The 23,069-nt window shown below is 50.1% G+C and overlaps 1 pseudogene; it reads left to right on the forward strand.

The window, feature by feature from the left end:
* The first annotated feature begins 835 nt into the window (after window positions 1–835).
* LOC134947437 (endonuclease domain-containing 1 protein-like) lies at window positions 836–20,182 on the forward strand (annotated as a pseudogene).
* The last annotated feature ends 2,887 nt before the right edge of the window (window positions 20,183–23,069 follow it).

Genomic DNA, 23,069 nt, shown 5'->3' on the forward strand with positions numbered 1-23,069 from the left:
CCACGCAATTTTTTTTTGAGATTTTACACTGTTTAGTTTAAAAAAAAAAAAAATGAACCCCAGCACGGATCACACAGATCCGGCCGAGATTCATTTTGAAAAAGTCGGCAGTGTTTTGCTAATCACTGCCGTAAAAAATGGAAAAAAAAACACGAATTACATCGACATCGGAACAAAAGAAAAATCCGAATACGACAGCTTAGTAAATTAGTCGTAATAAATTCAAAAAGTTGCAGTTTTACACTTTCAATGTCATTCGTGATTGAACTTTGACCTTTTTCCGGAAATTACGAATGTTAGTAAATTTACCCCCATGTATTTAGAATTTTAATAAGCCTCCCCTAAGGGGATGAAAAGGGGGTGACATCATGATGTTAATACCAATGCGTGCCTTGTGTTGCGTGAATAATAACGCCCAAATGGACAATCACATCAAAATTTGGATTGCACCTCCAGTGTGCAGAATTTTATAGACTACAAGAATGGTCCTGTCACATTTTACCGTATCTGCTACGGGTGCTCCTCGGGTAACGCCAAGAAACATGGATTAATATTTACTTACATTAAGACGTCTCAAATTTATACCTCTATAGATTTACCAAAGTTTTTTACACTAATCTATATTTACATCTGTGACAATCAGAAACTCCCGCATGAAGAACTGGTAGAATAGTAAAGAATAAAGAAAAGGAGAAGGAAAACTGCAAAAAAGAGGAAGTCCACTGATAAAGAGAAGAGAAGGAGGAAAGGGAGGGAAATCAGAATGGGAAGGGGGGGGGGTCAAGTCAACAGAGTCCAGGAATAGTTCTACTTGGTTTTATTTTCATGTACATATTAATCAAATTTCGACGATTCTGACTTGATGCTAAGAGAGAATTAGCTTCCGATTGGTTTGGATAAGTAATATTTATTATGCCACTCCCAGAAATCCAACACCCTTTATATAGAGGTAGTGCCATCTCCTGCACTGCACTACAATATAACCTGTTAGAGTTACTGCTCGGATCATTTGCAAGGCTTTGCAGCTGAGGGACTACACGCCAGCTGTGAGGGCATCACAATGTTCCTGGACCCCACCGTCATGATCTGCCGACTCTTTCTAGTTTTGTCTCTGGCTCATGCAACCTTGGGCAAAGTGAGCTCGAACTTCAATGACTGTCGTGGTCAGTTCTACGTTAGTACGCCCCCTGTGGGATTCACCAGTCTGCCAGGTTCCATCGCCCATATCTGCCAGATGTACGAGAACTACAACAATCCTTTCTTTGCATCGCTGTATCATAAGGGTTACCGATACCCTCTGTACTCTGCTTATATCCTGGACAGCCGACGTGGGGCCACCACAGGAGCCAGTCAGACCTTCCGACTAGAGCCGCAGGTGAGTTGGGTTGACATCTAACATGTGCAACACAGAACACACAACTCTTAGTTCATGCAACACTAACTTCAATATCTGCTTAGTTATTTACAGCATTCGCAGCATTCTACTAAAATACTGAACCATGATGGAATTCCTAAGTTGGATGATGGCTAATACCCCTTTGTATATCACCACATTTTACATTCAAACGTACAGTTGAAATAAGGGCACAACACTGGTGAATGGCGAAATAAGATCCCAGCTTTTATTTGTTAACTCATTTTGAATGATGCCACCAAAACAACAGGCAAGACACAAGTCTCAGAACACCCTCTAAGGTTTCACCTGATCCCCAATCATGACTTTATACAGGACCTCCCTACAAGGGTGGTGTCCCGTCGCCATACAGCTGCCTACTGAGCGTCCCATTGGCCATGCTAGCTACTATAAATGGCCGCAATGCTTTCCCTGCCATATCAATGACTTGCTGGCAACTTAGAATACCTGTTAGTAAACATGCCACAATATTAACTCTTAAGGCCCCCACACATGGAGCTATGTGTCCTCCAGTTACATATCGTGAGAGACGGGCCCCGATGCACACACTTGCCAATTCCGGCAGTGACAAACGACGGCGGGGGGGAAGGGGGGCGGGGATAGGGGGGGAGTAGGGTCATTCTGCATTCAGAAATGTTAATATTTTAACAGAGTTTTCCTGGGTTTTTTTTTAAAGTGGCAATCATTTACATGCCAAAACTATGTTGATTTTGCTATGTAAGTGATTGCCACTTAAAAAAAAAAAAAACAGAGGGGGACTCTCCCGAAATCTTTCACTCTGTGATTCTCACACCCTATTACATTCTCCCCAAGTGTTACTTTCATCAGAGTCACATTTTCTTTTTACATTTTTTATTCTTTATTTTAATTAGTGGAAACAAACTGTAACATCTGGAGAAAACTGGAGATGTATCAGAGAAAAAGATCATATGTGAATGAGTCATATAGTGGGATTTTGCGGAGGTGAAAATACGATTCATTTTTATTTTTTAGACACGTAAGAATGGAGATTCTAGTATAATAGGTAATTAGTGAGAGGGGATGCGGTTACCATCCCAACGGTTGGGATCCCGCCGCACAAGACACCGGTTAGACCCTTAACACCCCATGTCGGGATTTAGACTGTTAGGATGTCGCTGTCAGTCTCCTGACCGTCTGCATCACGATGGCTCCCCTTTTGTTACCAACCCAGTGAGAAGGACAGGTGCACTTTGGCTGTCCTGTGGGTGAATGCATTATGGGTAGGCTTACCATACTATCCATTTAAACTTGGACACTCATGAATTATACAGGTTCTGTGGCTGGCTGACTTCAAGCCTGCACTTTACCTGCATTTAATCAGCTAGAGAAGCAGTGTAATTTGTGAGTGTCCCAGTTTAAAGGGATAGAATACTAAGCCTAATAATGAGATGACTTAAAGCACAGGTTCTCAAACTCGGTCCTTAGGACCCCACACAGTGCATGTTTTGCAGGTCTCACAGAATCGCAAGTGAAATAGTTAGCTCCACCTGCGGATCTTTTAAAATGGGTCAGTGAGTAATTAATACACCTGTGCACCTGCTGGGTTACCTGCAAAACATGCACTGTGTGGGGTCCTGAGGACCGAGTTTGAGAACCTATGACTTAAAGAAATGCTTACCATACTATTCCTTTAAACCGGGACACTCATGAATTACACAGGTTCTGAGGCTGAATAAACCCAGGTGACCTGCAGGCTTGAATTAAGCCAGCCACAGAACCTGTGTAATTCATGAATGTCCCGATTTAAAGGGACAGTATGGTAAGCCTAATAATGAGGAGATGCCATAAAGAGGATGTAGTTAAACCTTACTCTCTGGAGGGAGATAGAAATACGCACTGCTTACAAGGCAGAAGTCAGGGGAGGGCAATTGCCAGCTCCTGAGAAAGCAAAAAAATAAAATCCAAAATAGACAGCGCTGAATCAACACTATTGTCATCTAACTGCACCTTATATATCTGCATGTGGGGTAATTGTAGGCTTACCGTACTATCCCTTTAAACTGGGACTCTTAGAACACAAGGCAAATTATATCTGCACACTAATATATATGGTGACTTGAGTTCACCTATTAAGCCCCAATTGTCATTATTTGCTTATTAAAATCTATTTATGGTGGAGCATCCCTATTCCAACCTGGTTAACTTGAGACAAAAAAAACAAAAGAACAAGAAGTTGTTCCTAAAGGGCGCACATGTACAAGAAGAAGTTTATTGTATCATCAAATTTATTTAAAATGTAAACTTTAATAGTCAAATTATAAAAAGGTCCACGATAGGCATATGAATATCCTTACAACGAATTAAGGTTCAAAAAGGGTTGAGATTGCCTAAAAGATAAAAAAAAAAGGGGCAGACTAGATGGGCCAAGTGGTTCTTATCTGCCATCAAATTCTATGTTTCTATGTTTCCATCAGTGATTAATACAGTGAAATATAGAGGTTAAAATTTGACTAATTCAGTCAGTCCTGTCGAAGCTGTTTGTACAGTGAAACGTGCACGTTTGCCTTTCCTGCACAGACTACTATGTGCTCTATTTACTGATGTATACATAACTGTCTGTACCATTATAGGCCCTCATTCCGAGTTGTTCGCTTGCAAGGCGATTTTAGCAGAGTTACTCACGCTAAGCCGCCGCCTACTGGGAGTGTATCTTAGCATCTTAAAATTGCGAACGATGTATTCGCAATATTGCGATTACAAACTTCTTAGCAGTTTCAGAGTAGCTTCAGACTTACTCGGCATCTGCGATCAGTTCAGTGCTTGTCGTTCCTGGTTTGACGTCACAAACACACCCAGCGTTCGCCCAGACACTCCCCCGTTTCTCCGGCCACTCCTGCGTTTTTTCCGGAAACGGTAGCGTTTTTTCCCACACGCCCATAAAACGGCCTGTTTCCGCCCAGTAACACCCATTTCCTGTCAATCACACTACGATCGCCGGAGCGATGAAAAAGCCGTGAATAAAAATACTATCTTCATAGCAAATTTACTTGGCGCAGTCGCAGTGCGGACATTGCGCATGCGCACTAAGCGGAAAATCGCTGCGATGCGATGAAATTTACCGAGCGAACGACTCGGAATGTGGGCCATAGTACTCAGATTGGAGTTACTGGAGCCGCAGATAACTTAATAAATCAAATGAGATGTGTATGGCTTGACCTCTAATTAGCATGTACTGAGGCAGCCTGAATCACCTGTTACAAAATAGGCTTAGTGTTCTATGGAACCTGTCATACGCTCTATTTAACAGAGTGAATAAATGCAGCATTAAGACTGTGGTCTATGGACTAAAGCAGTGCAAATTAATATTGAAGTTGATATAGAATGGACACTGTTATTTTGGGTGGCGATATCAGTATAAATCACAGTAAAGATAATATTATTGAAACATATTTTAACACTCCATAATAATACCCCTTTTCCACCTATGAGCACGGGTCGCAGCCGGGAGCCTGACACGGGTGCTACCTGGCTGCGGCCGTTGCTCAGCCCCCTTTCCCTTCAGCAGTCACCATCCTGGCATATTGGTGGGTTGGTGACGCTGCTAGTGACGCAGGAGGGGGCGGCGCTGGGCGGCACTGGGAGATCACATGATCTCCCAGCGCCGCCCTTCCATACAGTGTAAATGGGAGCCATGTCACATCGACACAGCTTCCGTTTACACTACAACCCTACCCAGATCATTTCCGTGTCCTACCCAGGTTTTTGTGGGGGGACCCTTTTCCACTTGCAAAAAACACGGGTAAATGCGCGACCCCGTGTATTTATCCGTGTTTTTTGCAAGTGGAAAAGGGGTATTATGTGCAGTCTGTGATATTGGATGCAATAAATTGGTATTTAAATAAGACCATCACTCACCAACGATACTGTGTGATACAATAGGTGTCCCTCTAAAGTGGATCATAGCTATATCTATTAATTCCATTATACCTTAATATTACATAATGGAACGGTTCTGAGGGTTATAAGGTGTAACTGATACAGATTTATATTTGTGACCTTTGGATCAAATGGGGAAGACATTCAGACTAGATTGAATTGACCATATCAACACACACGTAGCAGGGATATGATAACCATCAATTGTTGCCAATAAGTTATAACATTCATCTTACACCACTGAGTCAGAATATTGCAACCTTTGTTACAATTACAGTGTGCAAGGAGACTTTTAGATATACTTTATTTTCAGCATACACTAATAAATATTGTGTGATACTGGATAATATTGTAACAAGACATAGGTGTTGTTGGTATTAAGTTAAACGAGAACATAATAAGTGATACAATCTGTACTTTATTAATTAAAATCAGAACTTGGAATGTTCTCAGAGTCTAATGCCGGCTCACACCTGGGAAGGACCTGTGTCCAATTCCCGGGTGCGACTCGGCAATAGCAATGTGAACGTGGTATATATTGCTGTGACTAGGTAATTCATCGCACCCTACGGGCGCACGTCACACCGTCGTAAGGGGCTATGCCTCCTTAACCCTTGCACGCCCTTGTTGTGTGCAATATTTCTGTTATATGGAGTATTACCTCCAATCATAATTGTGTGAGTGGTTAAATATTGCATGGACAAAGGGCGTACAATGGTTAAGTGGTTGTAGCCCCTTACAACGGCATGAATAGCACATGCAGGGCCTGACGAATCACCTAGTAGATGCTGTGGTTGGGGGAGTGGCGGGTGCGGGGGAGACGTGGATGGGATCCGAGGGTGCTGTAGATGGGGAGGGGCAGTTGCGGTGATGCCACGATTGGGGGAGTGGCAGGTGCAGTGGTGATGCAGGTGGGGGAGGGTGGGTGTGTGGGTGCCACAGGTGGGGGTCCAGAGCCACTGCGGGTGGGGGGGAGCGGTTGCGGGGGTGCCGCAGGTGGGGGAGGGGTGGGTGCGGGGATGCCGCGAGTGGGGGAGGGGTGGGTGCAGGGCTGCTGCAGGTGGGGGAGGGTGTCTGGAGGGTGTCTGGAGCCACTGCGAGTGGTGGAGGGGGGTTTGGGGGTGCAACAGGATGCTTCTCCTGCTTCTCCTGGAAGCAGCTAATCTGCTGTCCTCCCTTTGGCAGTGGCTCTCCCGGAGACTCGCACAGCAGCCAGTCATTATTGTTAGTTCCGGTGTCCCAACGCGCCGCATTACAGGGAAGAATATGTACTCAATAAACTACAGCTCCCAGCAGTCCTTAGCGCTGGAATGCTTTGACGCTAAGGGCTGCTGGGAGCTGTAGTTTATTTAGTGTTTCTACCTCCCTGTAATGCGGCACATTGGGACACCGGTGCTAACAATAGTGACTGGCTGACAGAACTGAGTGACTGGCTGAATCAATGTAAAAGGTGAGAGTGCTGTGCAGTGTCAGTGACACTACACACCCACTGCACTGCACAGCACTGTCACCTTTTACATTGATTCAGCGTCCAGACATTACCCTCCGCGATATCACCCACTCTATCCATTACATTAGCCATCTCAGGGCCTCTGGGGATGTGGGCGCAGATGTGGCAGGGAGGCACTTCTGTGACATCACACGCAGAGGAGGCTCTGGGGCTCAGAGAGTATGCGGTGCACGGAGGGTTATGAAAGCCTTCCGCTGCGCCGCTTTCATACACATCTATGCCGGTGGCCGCAGCATCTTTTGTTCCACCTGCGCTGCGGCTAGGGAGTGAGTATTGTTGATGCTGGAGGGGGCAGGCGGACTGACAGTGGACATAGGACGCTGCAGTAAAAGGAATTCCCCCCCCCCCCCCCCTATCTACAGCGCAGAGACTTGCTGCAGATGCAGTGGCATACCCTCCAACAGGACCTTTTTTTTATGGTCTGTACCGATTTTTGGCTATCCAATCTTCCATTGAAAGTATAGGAAAAGGAGTGTGGCCACACCACTTTACCCGTGGCCACACCCTCTTTTCGAATTTGTACCGATTGTTATGTGCAAATTGTTGGAGGGTATGTTGCTGCAGATGCAGTGGGCCTATTTTGGGGTGTGGGCCTGGAGCTGCAGCTCCATCAGCCCCATTGTTAATTCTGCTCTGGGAACACACAGCAGCCAAAGGGCAGAGCCTCCCATTGGATGTAACCTGTGTGGGTGGGCGTATCTCGCCCAATCAGCTGTGGACTGGGTGTGATAGACCTGCTGCTAACCCAATGAGAGCTCCTAGCCACGCCCAGCGTTATCCACACAGTCACAGATCTGGGCTATTATATAGGGGATGATAATGTCACACTAGTATCAAGTGATTAATGTATGAAATCACAATTTAGGAGGGTATTGCCCAATTTACTGAGACTATTAATTTATTGATACCGATTAATATACTGGCCCCCACTTCACAGATTGCAAATTTACCTCTTTTGATTACAGAATAGCAATTAATAATTTAAGGGCCTCAGTAGTGGACTGTGCCTTTTAAATATTTGTATTTTTGCACTTTTTTAACTTACTTACACATTCTATAGATGTTTGTAATTAGTCTAATTTTAACCTCTTAACAGTATTTCACTGTATTATCCACTGATGTGGACCTTTTTATAATTTGACTATTAAAGGTTACATTTTAAATAAATTTAATGATACAATAAACTTCTTCTTGTACATGTGCACCCTTTAGGAACAACTTCATTCCGACCCGATCGCACGCTGCACTTCTGCGGTGCGATCGGGTCGGAACTGCGCATTGCGCACGCGTGTCATTGCCCGACGACGGCTGTCGCTGGGCAACGATGCCGGGAACGAGGAAAGCGGTCGCAGCGGCGCCCACAAGAAGATTGACAGGAGGAAGGCGTGTCCAGGGAGTGGTCCAGCGAACGCAGGCGTGTCCAGGTGTTTTGAGGGCGGATGTCTGACGTCAAATCCGGGACCTTCATCGCTGGATCCGTCGCACAGGGTAAGTAGGTGCAGGGCTTGTCTTGTTTTACATGAAACTTTTTTAGCATAGCAGGGCTGCACAAGCATTTGCAGCCCTGCTATGCTAAGATACACTCCCCCATAGGCGGCGTCAGGTTGATCGCATGAGCAGCAAAAAGTTGCTACGTGCGATCAACTCGGAATGTCCGCCCTTTTTCTTTCGCTTTTTCTGTCTCACACTTATAAATTACACAGGTTCTGTGGCTGGCTGATTTCAAGCCTGTATCTAACAGTTTAAAGCAGGGGTGGGGAACCTCCGGCCCACGGCCCGTGTACGGCCCGCAAAGCCGTTTGTTTTCCAGCCTACCCTCTGAGTCCGGCGGCGGCGTGTCTCAGCTGTTAGGGCAGGGAGGAATGCGTAGCTACTATGTCCGGCAGCGGTGTGTAGGACCTCAAACCATCCGCCGGTTTGTGAGCCAATCAGAGCTCGCGGACCAGCAGCCAATCAGGAGCCACTGCTGCCGGTGCTCGAGCCCTGATTGGCTCACGAACCGGTGGCTGGTTTGGGGTCCTACACGCCGCCGCAGCCTGACATAGCCTCGCTTTCCTCTCTGCCCTGACCCGACAGCTGAGACACGCCACCGCCGGACGGAGCTGCAGCAGTGGTGAGCGGTATGGCACTGTGGGGGCATTTGTATATCTGATACTCTGGGGGCATTTGTATATCTGGCAGTCTGGGGGCATTTGTATTTCTGTCACTCTGGGGGCATTTGTATATCTGGCACTGTGGGGGCATTTGTATATCTGGCACTCTGGGGGCATTTGTATATCTGGCACTGTGGGGGCATTTGTATATCTGGCACTGTGGGGGCATTTGTATATCTGGCAGTCTGGGGGCATGTGTGTATCTGGCACTCTGGGGGCATTTGTGTATCTGGCAGTCTGGGGGCATTTGTGTATCTGGCACTGTGGGGGCATTTGTATATCTGGCACTGTGGGGGCATTTGTATATCTTGCAGTCTGGGGGCATGTGTGTATCTGGCACTCTGGGGGCATTTGTGTATCTGGCAGTCTGGGGGCATTTGTATATCTTGCAGTCTGGGGGCATTTGTGTATCTGGCACTCTGGGGGCATTTGTATATCTGGCACTCTGGGGGCATTTGTGTATCTGGCAGTCTGGGGGCATTTGTGTATCTGGCAGTCTGGGGGCATTTGTGTATCTGGCAGTCTGGGGGCATTTGTGTATCTGGCAGTCTGGGGGCATTTGTGTATCTGGCAGTCTGGGGGCATTTGTGTATCTGGCAGTCTGGGGGCATCTGTGTATCTGGCACTCTGGGGGCATTTGTATATCTGGCACTCTGGGGGCATTTGTGTATCTGGCACTCTGGGGGCATTTGTGTATCTGGCAGTCTGGGGGCATTTGTGTATCTGGCAGTCTGGGGGCATTTGTGTATCTGGCACTCTGGGGGCATTTGTGTATCTGGCACTCTGGGGGCATTTGTGTATCTGGCACTGCACTATTTAGGGTATATGTGTATCACATCCCATTTTAATTGGCCACACCCGTTTTTTGGCTCAGTACCTCTGACGGGCATAACTACTGGGGGGCAAGGTAATTTTTAAGTTGATCATTTTTGTATGGCCCCCGAAGAATTTTATAAATATCCAAATGGCCCTTGGTAGAAAAAAAGTTCCCCACCCCTGGTTTAAAGGGACGGGATGGTAAGCCTATGTAATGGAAGGGATTACACAATGAGTTTATCTTAACCATACAAAATAAAATTGTTCTCTTAAATTCCGGTAGATGTATCTTCAGGACAATCTAGATAATTCTCTAATAGTAGGCGCTAGTGCACAAAATAGCAACACACAAAGGGGGGGGGGGGGGGGGTTATGTAATAGATTCCAAGATTACGGAAAACGGTGTGATGTCAGCAAGTTCAGTTATAGGGCTTGTGATGTGTGCGTGGTATGCAGTGATCCATCCTGCACTTGTCAGGGCCTCAGATCGGAGCTAGACAGTGGTAGCTGATAAAATAGGAAATGCAGAGTAGACTATTTAAGATCCAGTCAGGGAAGTTGGGTTTTTGCAGTCCAAGCCATCAGGACAGAGATCCCCTAGTCCCCAGCCTGTCCCTGACGTGGCCACACAAATGGTGTCATTCTCATTGCCTTTTGCACATGCACTGCACTATGGGGGGTCATTCCGAGTTGATCACTAGCTGGCATTGTTCGCAGCGCAGTGATCAGGCTAAAAATCGGCATTTCTGCGCATGCGTATGGGCTGCAGTGCGCACGCGTGGCGTACTTTCACAACAAACTATGCAGTTTCACACAAAGCCGAGCGACTCTTTTCAGTCGCTCTGCTGATCGGTGAGTGATTGACAGGAATGGGGCGTTTCTGGGAGGTAACAGACCGTTTCCCGGGAGTGTGCTAAAAAACGCAGGCGTGTCAGATGAAAACGCAGGCGTGCCTGGGGAAACGGGGGAGTGGCTGACCGAACGCAGGGCGTGTATGTGACGTCAAAACAGGAACTAAATAGTCTGAAGAGATCACAAGGTAGGAGTAGGTCTGCAGCTACTCGGAAACTGCATGAAAATATTTTGGAGCTGTTCTGCGAACCTTTCGTTCGCACTTCTGCTAAGCTAAAATACACTCCAAGAGGGCGGCGGCTTAGCATTTGCACGGCTGCTAAAAGCAGCTAGCGAGCGATCAACTCGGAATGAGAGCCTATGGGCCTAATTCAAGGTTGATTGCAAAAGTAAAATCTTCCTCTAATGGGCAAAACCATGTGCACTGCAGGTGGGGCAGATGTAACATGTGCAGAGAGAGTTAGATTTGGGTGGATTATATTGTTTCTGTGCAGGGTAAATACTGGCTGCTTTATTTTTACACTGCAATTTAGATTTCAGTTTGAAATTTGAATACACCCCACTTAAATCTAACTCTCTCTGCACATGTTATATCTGCCACTCCTGCAGTGCACATGGGCCCTCATTCCGAGTTGATCGCTCGCTAGCTGCTTTTAGCAGCATTGCACACGCTAAGCCGCTGCCCTCTGGGAGTGTATCTTAGCTTAGCAGAATTGTGAACGAAAGATTAGCAGAATTGCTACTAAAAATTGTCATGCCGTTTCTGAGTAGCTCCAGACCTACTCCTTCTTTGCGATCATTGCAGTCCGTTTAGTTCCTGGTTTGACGTCACAAACACGCCCTGCGTTCGGCCAGCCACTCCCCTATTTCTCCAGCCACTCCCGCGTTTTTCCCTGGCACGCCTGCGGTTTTTAGCACACTCCCTGAAAACGCCGTGTTGCCGCCCAAAAACACCCACTTCCTGTCAATCATACTACGAACACTCGAGCGACAGAAAAACGTTGCTGCAGCTTGGGTAAAACTACAAACTTTTGTGTGAAAGTACTTAGCGCATGCGCGCAGCGTACCATGCGCATGCGCATTTTCCACCTAAACGTTGCGAAAAACGGCAATGAGCGAACAACTCGGAATGACCACCATGGTTTCGCCCATTAGAGGAAGATTTTGCTTTTGCGATCAACTTTGAATTATGCCCTATGTACCATGTAATAAAAGTGCTGTCACTTTCACCATTGCAGTACTTGTTTTCACTACACGATGACTCACCCACTTGCAAACCAGCTCGGTGTCTGACAGCTGCCGCACCTTTACAAACAGGGAAATGTCATACACTATATGCACCTGGCCAAACAGCGGTTGCAGTGATTAAAGAGTGGCAGTAAGATGTGACACCTGTTTGCGTGGCTTCTTTTCAGTGTTCCATAGTAGGCCAGTCTGTTTCTCCTACTTATTTTCCATCAGCAGTATATTCAAGGGGAATGCTGGTGGAGGGTTAGGGTCACATACCTCCCAACTGTCCCGATTTTCGCGGGACAGTCCCGTTTTTTTTGGTCTGTCCCGCTGTCCCTCCCGCGGGCCGCAGTGTCCCGTGGTGGGAGGGGGGGGCAGTTGGGAAGCTCCCTATCACTCCCTGCTCTGCTCAGTTCAGAGCAGTGTGGCAGAGGCACTGGGTGCATGGCCAGCAGTTCACAGAGCGCTGGCCACACCCCCACTGTGGCGAAAATTGGGGGCGTGACACGCGAGTGCGTCACCCGTGCGAGGCCATGGCCCCTTTCCCAGCAAGCCACGTCCCTTTTTCGATGCCGCACAGCTACGCCACGCAATAAGTTCCTCCTTTAGGGAATAAAAAGTTGGGAGGTATGGGGTTAGGCTCTGGGAAAGGGAGGGTTAGGCTTTGGGGAGGGGGGATTAGGGTTAGGCATCCCTGTGGATGGTAATAATTATTATTATTGTAATAATGGCTGCCTCCCTCCTGTGTCTCCCCATGGCTGCCTCCCTCCTGTGTCTCCTCATGACTGCCTCCCTCCTGTGTCTCCCCATGGCTGCCTCCCTCCTGTGTCTCCCCATGGCTGCCTCCCTCCTGTGTCTCCTCATGGCTGCCTCCCTCCTGTGTCTCCCCATGGCTGCCTCCCTCCTGTGTCTCCTCATGGCTGCCTCCCTCCTGTGTCTCCCCATGGCTGCCTCCCCCTGTGTCTCCCCATGGCTGCCTCCCCCTTGTGTCTCCCCATGGCTGACTCCCTCCTGTGTCTCCCCATGGCTGCCTCCCTCCTGTGTCTCCTCATGGCTGCCTCCCTCCTGTGTCTCCCCATGGCTGCCTCCCTCCTGTGTCTCCTCATGGCTGCCTCCCCCTGTGTCTCCCCATGGCTGCCTCCCCCTTGTGTCTCCCCATGGCTGCCTCCCCGTGTCTCCCCATGGCTGACTCCCTCCTGTGTCTCCCCATGGCTGCCTCCCTCCTGTGTCTCCTCATGGCTGCCTCCCTCCTGTGTCTCCCCATGGCTGCCTCCCTCCTGTGTCTCCTCATGGCTGCCTCCCTCCTGTGTCTCCCCATGGCTGCCTCCCCCTGTGTCTCCCCATGGCTGCCTCCCCCTTGTGTCTCCCCATGGCTGACTCCCTCCTGTGTCTCCTCATGGCTGCCTCCCTCCTGTGTCTCCTCATGGCTGCCTCCCCCCTGTGTCTCCCCATGGCTGCCTCCCACCTGTGTCTCCCCATGGCTGCCTCCCTTCTGTGTCTCCTCATGGCTGACTCCCTCCTGTGTCTCCTCATGGCTGCCTCCCCCCTGTGTCTCCCCATGGCTGCCTCCCCCCTTGTGTCTCCCCATGGCTGACTCCCTCCTGTGTCTCCCCATGGCTGCCTCCCTCCTGTGTCTCCCCATGGCTGACTCCCTCCTGTGTCTCCCCATGGCTGCCTCCCTCCTGTGTCTCCCCATGGCTGCCTTCCTCCTGTGTCTCCCCATGGCTGCCTCCCTCCTGTGTCTCCTCATGGCTGTCTCCCCCTGTGTCTCCCCATGGCTGCCTCCCCCTTGTGTCTCCCCATAGCTGCCTCCCCCTGTGTCTCCCCATGGCTGACTCCCTCCTGTGTCTCCCCATGGCTGCCTCCCTCCTGTGTCTCCCCATGGCTGCCTCCCTCCTGTGTCTCCCCATGGCTGCCTCCCTCCTGTGTCTCCTCATGGCTGCCTCCCTCCTGTGTCTCCCCATGGCTGCCTCCCTCCTGTATCTCCTCATGGCTGCCTCCCTCCTGTGTCTCCCCATGGCTGCCTCCCCCTGTGTCTCCCCATGGCTGCCTCCCCCTTGTGTCTCCCCATGGCTGACTCCCTCCTGTGTCTCCTCATGGCTGCCTCCCTCCTGTGTCTCCTCATGGCTGCCTCCCCCCTGTGTCTCCCCATGGCTGCCTCCCTCCTGTGTCTCCCCATGGCTGCCTCCCTTCTGTGTCTCCTCATGGCTGACTCCCTCCTGTGTCTCCTCATGGCTGCCTCCCCCCTGTGTCTCCCCATGGCTGCCTCCCCCCTTGTGTCTCCCCATGGCTGACTCCCTCCTGTGTCTCCCAATGGCTGCCTCCCTCCTGTGTCTCCCCATGGCTGCCTCCCCCCTGTGTCTCCCCATGGCTGCCTCCTCCCTTGTGTCTCCCCATGGCTGACTCCCTCCTGTGTCTCCCCATGGCTGACTCCCTCCTGTGTCTCCTCATGGCTGCCTCCCCCCTGTGTCTCCTCATGGCTGCCTCCCCCCTGTGTCTCCCTATGGCTGCCTCCCCCCTGTGTCTCCTCATGGCTGCCTCCCTCCTGTGTCTCCTCATGGCTGCCTCCCCCCTGTGTCTCCTCATGGCTGCCTCCCTCCTGTGTCTCCTCATGGCTGCCTCCCTCCTGTGTCTCCTCATGGCTGCCTCCCTCCTGTGTCTCCCCATGGCTGCCTCCCCCTGTGTCTCCCCATGGCTGCCTCCCCCTTGTGTCTCCCCATGGCTGACTCCCTCCTGTGTCTCCTCATGGCTGCCTCCCTCCTGTGTCTCCTCATGGCTGCCTCCCTCCTGTGTCTCCCCATGGCTGCCTCCCCCCTTGTGTCTCCCCATGGCTGACTCCCTCCTGTGTCTCCTCATGGCTGCCTCCCCCCTGTGTCTCCTCATGGCTGCCACCCCTTGTGTCTCCTCGTGGCTGCCTCCCTCCTGTGTCTCCCCATGGCTGCCTCCCCCCTTGTGTCTCCCCATGGCTGACTCCCTCCTGTGTCTCCTCATGGCTGCCTCCCCCCTGTGTCTCCCCATGGCTGCCTCCCCCCTTGTGTCTCCCCATGGCTGACTCCCTCCTGTGTCTCCTCATGGCTGCCTCCCCCCTGTGTCTCCTCATGGCTGCCTCCCCCCTGTGTCTCCACATGGCTGCCTCCCTCCTGTGTCTCCTCATGGCTGCCTCCCCCCTGTGTCTCCTCATGGCTGCCTCCCTCCTGTGTCTTCTCATGGCTGCCTCCCCCTGTGTCTCCCCATGGCTGCCTCCCCCCTTGTGTCTCCCCATGGCTGACTCCCTCCTGTGTCTCCTCATGGCTGCCTCCCCTCTGTGTCTCCTCATGGCTGCCTCCCCCCTGTGTCTCCTCATGGCTGCCTCCCTCCTGTGTCTCCTCATGGCTGCCTCCCCCCTGTGTCTCCTCATGGCTGCCTCCCTCCTGTGTCTCCTCATGGCTGCCTCCCCCTGTGTCTCCCCATGGCTGCCTCCCCCTGCATCTCTCCATGGCTGCCTCCCCCTTGTGTCTCCCCATGGCTGCCTCCCCCTGCATCTCTCCATGGCTGCCTCCCCCGTGTGTCTCCCCATGGCTGCCTCCCTCCTGTGTCTCCCCATGGCTGTCTCCCCCCTTGTGTCTCTCCATGGCTGCCACCCCCTGTGTGTCCCTCCATGGCTGCCCCCCCCCCTTGTGTCTCCCCATGGCTGCCTCCCCCGTGTGTCTCTCCATGTCTGCCTCCCTCCCTTGTGTCTCCCCATGGCTGCCTCCCCCGTGTGTCTCCCCATGGCTGCCTCTCTCCCTGTGTCTCCCCTGGCTGCCTCCCCCTGTGTCTCCCCATGGCTGCCTCTCCCCCCGTGTGTCTCCCCATGGCTGCCTCTCCCCCTGTGTCTCCCCTGGCTGCCTCCCCTGTGTCTCCCCATGGCTGCCTCCCCCTGTGTCTCCCCATGGCTGCCTCCCCCGCGTGTCTAACCATGGCTGCCTCCCTTCCTGTGTCTCCCCTGGCTGCCTCCCCTGTGTCTCCCTTGGCTGCCTCCCCTTTCCCTGTGTCTTGTCTCTGCATGGCTGCCTGCCCCCCTGCATCTACCCATGGCTGCCCCATGTCTCTCCAGCAGCCATACTTACCTCTCCTGCCCTGGTCCGGGATCAATGCTGAACTCTTCATCGCTGCATCGGTGGCTCCTCCTGTCCTTAAAAAAACCTATATTGTGCTGGAGACGCCGAGGAGCCTCCATCCCTCTGCCTCCTGCAGCGCAGTCACCGAGCACTGTGACCTGCACTGGCGGAACTGCGGCTCAATAGTCTGATTACTGTGCTGAATAACGTGTAGCCTCGCTACGCCCCTGCTTCTGCTTATACAGTAAGCGGCGTGTAGTATAGAAGAACTACACTGTCTAGACAGACAGCATATGGCCGACATGTGTTAGGTCGACAGGCTCAAAAGGTTGACAGGTGAAAGCAGGGCTGGATTAAGCCTTGGGGTGGCCCGGAGCATGTAAGACAGGGGGGGCCCACGGGAAGGGGGAGTATAAGATTGTGCAGACTTCCCACCATGACCCATTCCAAGAAGGACAAAATGCTCTCTACCTGGACTTCCCTCTTAATATATGATTGGCGTCACCTGTGTTGAACTATATAATTGATAAGAAAGGTATTACAACACAGGTGGTGGCAATCATAAATTAAGAAGGAAGTCAAGGTAGAGAGCATTTTGTCCCTCCTGGAATGGGTCATGGTGGGAGGTATGGGTTGTGTATATTAAATTTAAACCAATGGTGTATATCAGATATAAACCAATAGTTTAATAATGCCTGGGTACTGTTTATAGCTTCACCTAATTGAGAGACAAATATTTTAGAATGTTTTCCTGTAGTGGAACAAAGACAACTTACACAACCTTAAAATACATCTATCTATCATTTATCATCTATCATTTATCTTGTCACATGCAAGAATAGCAGCAGCCTTAGTGCTACTTACACACTGGGACAGGACTAGGGAGAGCTCTATCTGTGTGTCTCTCACTAGATCTCATTACATAACAGAATACAGAGGACCCAGACTCCCAGATGGGGAGGAGCAGAACTTAGGATACCTGTGTCACTTGCATCTCTTTCCTTCCAATCCTATCTCTCCTCTGTTTGGGAAGCTCTGTTGGTAGCTCATGAAAACTGATACTCCTGTGTCGTGGCCTGCACTGAATACTGTCCTGCTCACATTCTGGCTGCCTGATTCTGCTGCTGCACAAGAGGGAGAGCTGGTGATGTCAGTGTGCTTTGGCTGTGGGCCCCCTTGATAGACAGTATAAGGACAGGGTACAGTATCCCCAACGCACCCACATTAATGTGGCTATGGGTGAAAGGTCAGCAGTGGTTAAGGTCAAAAGGTACAAAAGATCGACAAGGTCAAAGGGTCGACATGACAATGGTCGACACACAAATGGTCAACACATTTTTTGGGGAGGGGGGGGTTGCCACATTTTGTATATTTTATGTTCTGTGACCACCACCAGTAGTAACGTAGACCGTCACCACGCAGGCAAGGTTACTATTCCCAATCATAGTTCACGTGGATAGTAAATCAAGGAAATATTCGGGGAAAACATGTGAAACCCCCCAAACATGTGTCAGCTTTTCACTTATCAACCTTTTGTACCTGTCAACTTTAAGCACTGTTGACCTTTGACCTATCGACCTTTTGTACCTGTCAGTCTAATGCATGTTGACCTATTAACTGTCTAACTAGATAGCGTAGATCTATCATCCGGATACCCAGTAAGCGTTAGATTTGCTTTAAATAATGACAATGTCCATTCATTGTGACTTCTGTGTATTGCAGCTGGTGGACATAAGGCTTCCCCAGAAACAAATGCTTCAGCCTCAGCTGGAAGCAGCGATACGCAACCTCGGCCTCCGCGGAGTCCCTACTGAACTCATAAAAAACAGCCAAGCCATCAACTCCGATTATATAGGATGTAACTACCACAAGGGCCACCTAAACCCCAAGGGCCCGGGCAACAGGTCACCTATAGCCTGACCAACGCGGCGCCCATGTGCAAGTCCCTGAACTGCGGAGCTTGGCGTCGGAATGAGAAGAGAGTGAAGGATATTGCAGCCACCTGTGGCAGGATGTACGTGATAACCGGCGTGGTGCCCGGAAACAATTGGATTACAGTCAACGGGGTGCAAAGAGTCAATATTCCCAGTCACATCTGGAGCGCCTTCTGCTGCCTGAACAACAACAACCAGCCAATCAGAGCCGAAGGGTCCCTGGCACCAAATGATGTCAACACAGTGGAGTCTGGACTCACTATTGCCAACCTGCAGACCAAGTTGAGATCTCTTCTGCGAGTCAGCGTGACTCTGTTCCATAACAACTGCAGCTAAATTGTGCAATGTCTGCTCAATAAATCTTCTTCCAATATTGGCCCTCATTCCGAGTTGATCGCTCGCAAGGCGATTTTAGCAGAGTTACACACGCTAAGCCGCCGCCTACTGGGAGTGAATCTTAGCTTCTTAAAATTGCGACCGATGTATTCGCAATATTGCGATTACAGGCCCTCATTCCGAGTTGATCGCTCGCAAGGCGATTTTAGCAGAGTTACACACGCTAAGCCGCCGCCTACTGGGAGTGAATCTTAGCTTCTTAAAATTGCGACCGATGTATTCGCAATATTGCGATTACAAACTACTTAGCAGTTTCAGAGTAGCTTCAGACTTACTCGGCATCTGCGATCAGTTCAGTGCTTGTCGTTCCTGGTTTGACGTCATAAACACACCCAGCGTTCGCCCAGACACTCCTCCGTTTCTCCGGCCACTCCTGCGTTTTTTCCGGAAACGGTAGCGTTTTTAACCACACGCCCATGAAACGCCGTGTTTCCGCCCAGTAACACCCATTTCCTGTCAATCACATTACGATCGCCGGAGCGAAGAAAAAGCCGTGAGTAAAAATACTATCTTCATTGTTAAATTACTTGGCGCAGTCGCAGTGCGAATAATGCGCATGCGTACTAAGCGGAATTTCACTGCGATGCGATGAAATATACCGAGCGAACGACTCGGAATGAGGGCCACAAACTACTTAGCAGTTTCAGAGTAGCTTCAGACTTACTCGGCATCTGCGATCAGTTCAGTGCTTGTCGTTCCTGGTTTGACGTCATAAACACACCCAGCGTTCGCCCAGACACTCCTCCGTTTCTCCGGCCACTCCTGCGTTTTTTCCGGAAACGGTAGCGTTTTTAACCACACGCCCATGAAACGCCGTGTTTCCGCCCAGTAACACCCATTTCCTGTCAATCACATTACGATCGCCGGAGCGAAGAAAAAGCCGTGAGTAAAAATACTATCTTCATTGTTAAATTACTTGGCGCAGTCGCAGTGCGAATAATGCGCATGCGTACTAAGCGGAATTTCACTGCGATGCGATGAAATATACCGAGCGAACGACTCGGAATGAGGGCCATTGTGAGAGTGGAATTATTTCCAGTTTTCATGTTATGGTCGCAGATGTATACTTGCCTACTTTTGAAAACTAGAAACAGGGATATTACAGTACGATGTGCTGCGCAAAACGTGTCGAGGGTGTGTGTCATACTCTGCCCAAAGGATGTGTCTAGTTCCACAAATGGGCGTGTCTATGCTTAAATGCTTTTTGTTGCAAGATATTTCTCTATAACATTGGTGGTCATTCCGAGTTGTTCGCTCGCTAGCTGCTTTTAGCAGCATTGCACACACTAGGCCGCCGCCCTCTGGGAGTGTATCTTAGCTTAGCAGAATAGTGAACGAAAGATTAGCAGAACTGCTACTAAATAATTCTTTGCAGTTTCTGAGTAGCTCCAGACCTACTTCTAGACTGCGATCACCTCAGTCCGTTTAGTTCCTGGTTTGACGTCACAAACACGCCCTGCGTTCGGCCAGCCACTCCCCTGTTTTTCCAAACACTCCCGCGTTTTTCCCTGACACGCCTGCGTTTTTTACCAGACTCCCGGAAAACAGTCAGTTACCACCCAGAAACGCCCCTTTCCTGTCAATCATTCACCGATCAGCAGAGCGACTGAAAAGCGTTGCACGAACACCAGCAAATCTACTAAGTTTTGTGTTAAATAACTTAGCGCATGCGCTCTGCGTACCATGCGCATGCGCATTTAGCAACAAATCGCAGCATAGCGAAAATCGGCAACGAGTGAACAACTCGGAATGACCGCCATTAGTAACATATTTTGGGATGTTTTGCAAGTATTAATACTAACATTGCTGTCTGCAATACGGGGTTTCTTGTTTGCAATATATATTTGCTGCGATATTTCTTTTCTTCTCACTAAGCACAATATACATGATAAATGTGATGCCTATGCAATAAATTTCAAATGCAATTTGACCTTGTGTGAATTCTTCATCAACTACAGAAAATTACTAACAAAAAATCTTACCCTAAATAGCTCACTAGCAGCAGCACGCTATAGATGAGTGCACACACACACAGCATATATAATACCCTGTGTGTGATCATGTGCTGCTGTCTCTCTCCTGTCAGGGGTTACACAAGGGGGGATAATGAGAGTCATCAGCAGTGACTCCTAAGCAGCTACAGCAAATCACTGTTCTTGCATAGAAACTCCTTAGTGTCACCCCTGGCAGAATCTGAAGAATCTGGGAGATGTGACCTACAAAGCAGGGCAGCAGGAGATTTATGACTTAAACGGGAGCTTCCCGTATCCAACTATGCATAGAGGTTATAGATTATCAGTTTGAGTTTGTCACCCCTTTCCCGAATAGGCCCGTGCTTCACTCAATAGTCTGATTACTGTGCTAGTAGCCTAGTACTCACCTATCGTCTATTGACATACCTCTTACACAGAGTGGGGGCTGTCATCTTGTGGGATGACCCAATATTCATGAGTGGCTTATTAACAGAAAAAATAAAATAAACAAGTGACATCGTTGAGGTGTGAGGCACTGAGTACCTCACTGATGTCACTAGGATTTAGAGCCTAATTTAGCATGGATCGTAGATGTGTGGAATAAATGCACATCTACGACCCAATACTCTGACTTGCGGGGGGACGCCCAGCACCGGGCATATCCGCCCCGCATACCGGATCCAGCCCCCATGCAAACATGCAAAAGCATTGCACAGCGGCGATGCTTTTGCATGTTTAGGGTAGCCCTCTGCCTGCGCAGCCTAGCTGAGAAGGCATACGGCTACCCGCCATGTCTCGAGTCGCAGCGACTGCGTGTGACGTCACGCATCCGCTGCAGCCCACCCCGCAAATGGTCCTGACACTCCTGCGTTGTCCGGACGCGGTGCCCCCTCCCGCCCCAATCAGGCAGAGACGTTCGCAGATGTGAGGGGCCATTACCCGTGGTACATCAAAGCTGCTGTGCGTGCGCACACTTCAAAAGGCCCCAGCATACGAACGCTGCTGCAGCAGCGTTCCATGCCGAATTGGGCCCTTAGTGAAGTGATCTTCCAAATTTTTCATAAATATTATTTCAGTCCACAAATTGGTTGCTACCACAGAGCGCAGGCTGTGGATTCAGCTTCAAGCAGGAGTTTGGTTTTGGTTTTTACACTGGGACCTCCGATTCCCATCCAACATATCATAAACAATGGGTAGCGGGGCCATCTTAACAGCAGTGTAGGCCCCTGGGTAAAGCAATCCGCCAGCGGTAGGGCGGGGTAGAGGGTGCTAGCAGCGGCAGCTCTGATGTCCCCCGGGCGGTAGGGGGTGTTCTATCTTCCGCTCAGCATGTAGGTCCTGGAGCAGTAATTTCTGATAATTACTCCATTACTGCACAGATGGTGGGTGATGGGGCGGGAGGGAGAACACTAAACTGTAGAAGGGGGCATTGGGCTGAATCAAGGGGCCCCGGTACATGACTTCCAGGGTGGTAGGGTTAGGAGTGTTTAATACGCAGGGGAGGGGTGGACAGGGCTGCCAAGAGAAATCCTGGGCCCCGGTACAACAACTTTATAAGTCCCCGCAACCCCCTGGAGGGGGTGTGACCACAGCATGCTGGGGGCATATCCACACCTTTTTGGGGGCGTATCTAGCACATGAGAAGCACACACTCACAGGAGCATGGCACGCCTCCCAGCAAGGGCAGTAGAGAGCCGGGCTGGGCCCAAGTACTTTTCAGGGGGCATGGCCTAATCACAGGAGGCGTGGCCATGCCCCCTGAAAAGACAGAATTTTATTTTTATTTTTAAGCACTTCCCTGGCCATACTGCAGCCCAGCACAGAGCAGCGTGTGGTGGGCTGAGAAAAAAACCTGCAGCTGCTGCTTCCAGATAAGGGAGGGAGGGGTGGAACCTGGGCCCCACCATCAGACCTGGGCCCAGGTAATTTGTACCCACCCCCCCTCTCTCGGCGCCTCTGGGGGTGGATACTGTGGAGAGGGCTTAATATTCATAATTTTCCGGTGGGAGGGCAGCTTGCGTGACTGCAGATATCTCCAGTTCCTGGAAATAGATTTCTCAGCTTTCAATGGGATAAAAAACTAGAGAGTCTCAGCTGTCAGGAGGTACTGGGGACTTGGGGATCAGAGTTCAGAAGATACTGGGGACACCTGTCAGGAGGTACTGGGGACACCTTTCAGGAGGTACTGGGGACAACTTTCAGGAGATACCTTTCAGGAGGTACCGTGGATACCTTGGGGACATCTTTGAGGAGGTACTGGGGACACCTTTCAGGAGATACTGGGTAGTGATGAGCGGGTTCGGTTCCTCGGAATCCGAACCCCCCCGAACTTCAGCCTTTTTACACGGATCCGAGGCAGACTCGGATCTTCCCGCCTTGCTCGGCTAACCCGAGCGCGCCCGAACGTCATCATCCCGCTGTCGGATTCTCGCGAGGCTCGTATTCTATCGCGAGACTCGGATTCTATATAAGGAGCCGCGCGTCGCCGCCATTTTCACACGTGCATTGAGATTCATAGGGAGAGGACGTGGCTGGCGTCCTCTCCATTTAGATAAGAAGAGAGAGAGTGAGAGTGAGACACTTGATTTACTGGAGCTTAGGAGTACTCAGAGAGTGCAGAGTTTACTAGTGACTGACCAGTGACCACCAGTGCAGTTTTTTTATTATATTATTATTTAATATAATCCGTTCTCTGCCTGAAAAAAAACGATACACAGTGACACAGTAACAGTATACCATATCTGTGCTCAGCCTCAGTGTGCTGCATCATCTATGTATATCTGACTGTGCTGAGTGCTCAGTGCTCACACAGCTT

This window comes from Pseudophryne corroboree, chromosome 8, assembly GCF_028390025.1.
Source record: "Pseudophryne corroboree isolate aPseCor3 chromosome 8, aPseCor3.hap2, whole genome shotgun sequence".
In the NCBI taxonomy this organism is placed as follows: domain Eukaryota; kingdom Metazoa; phylum Chordata; class Amphibia; order Anura; family Myobatrachidae; genus Pseudophryne; species Pseudophryne corroboree.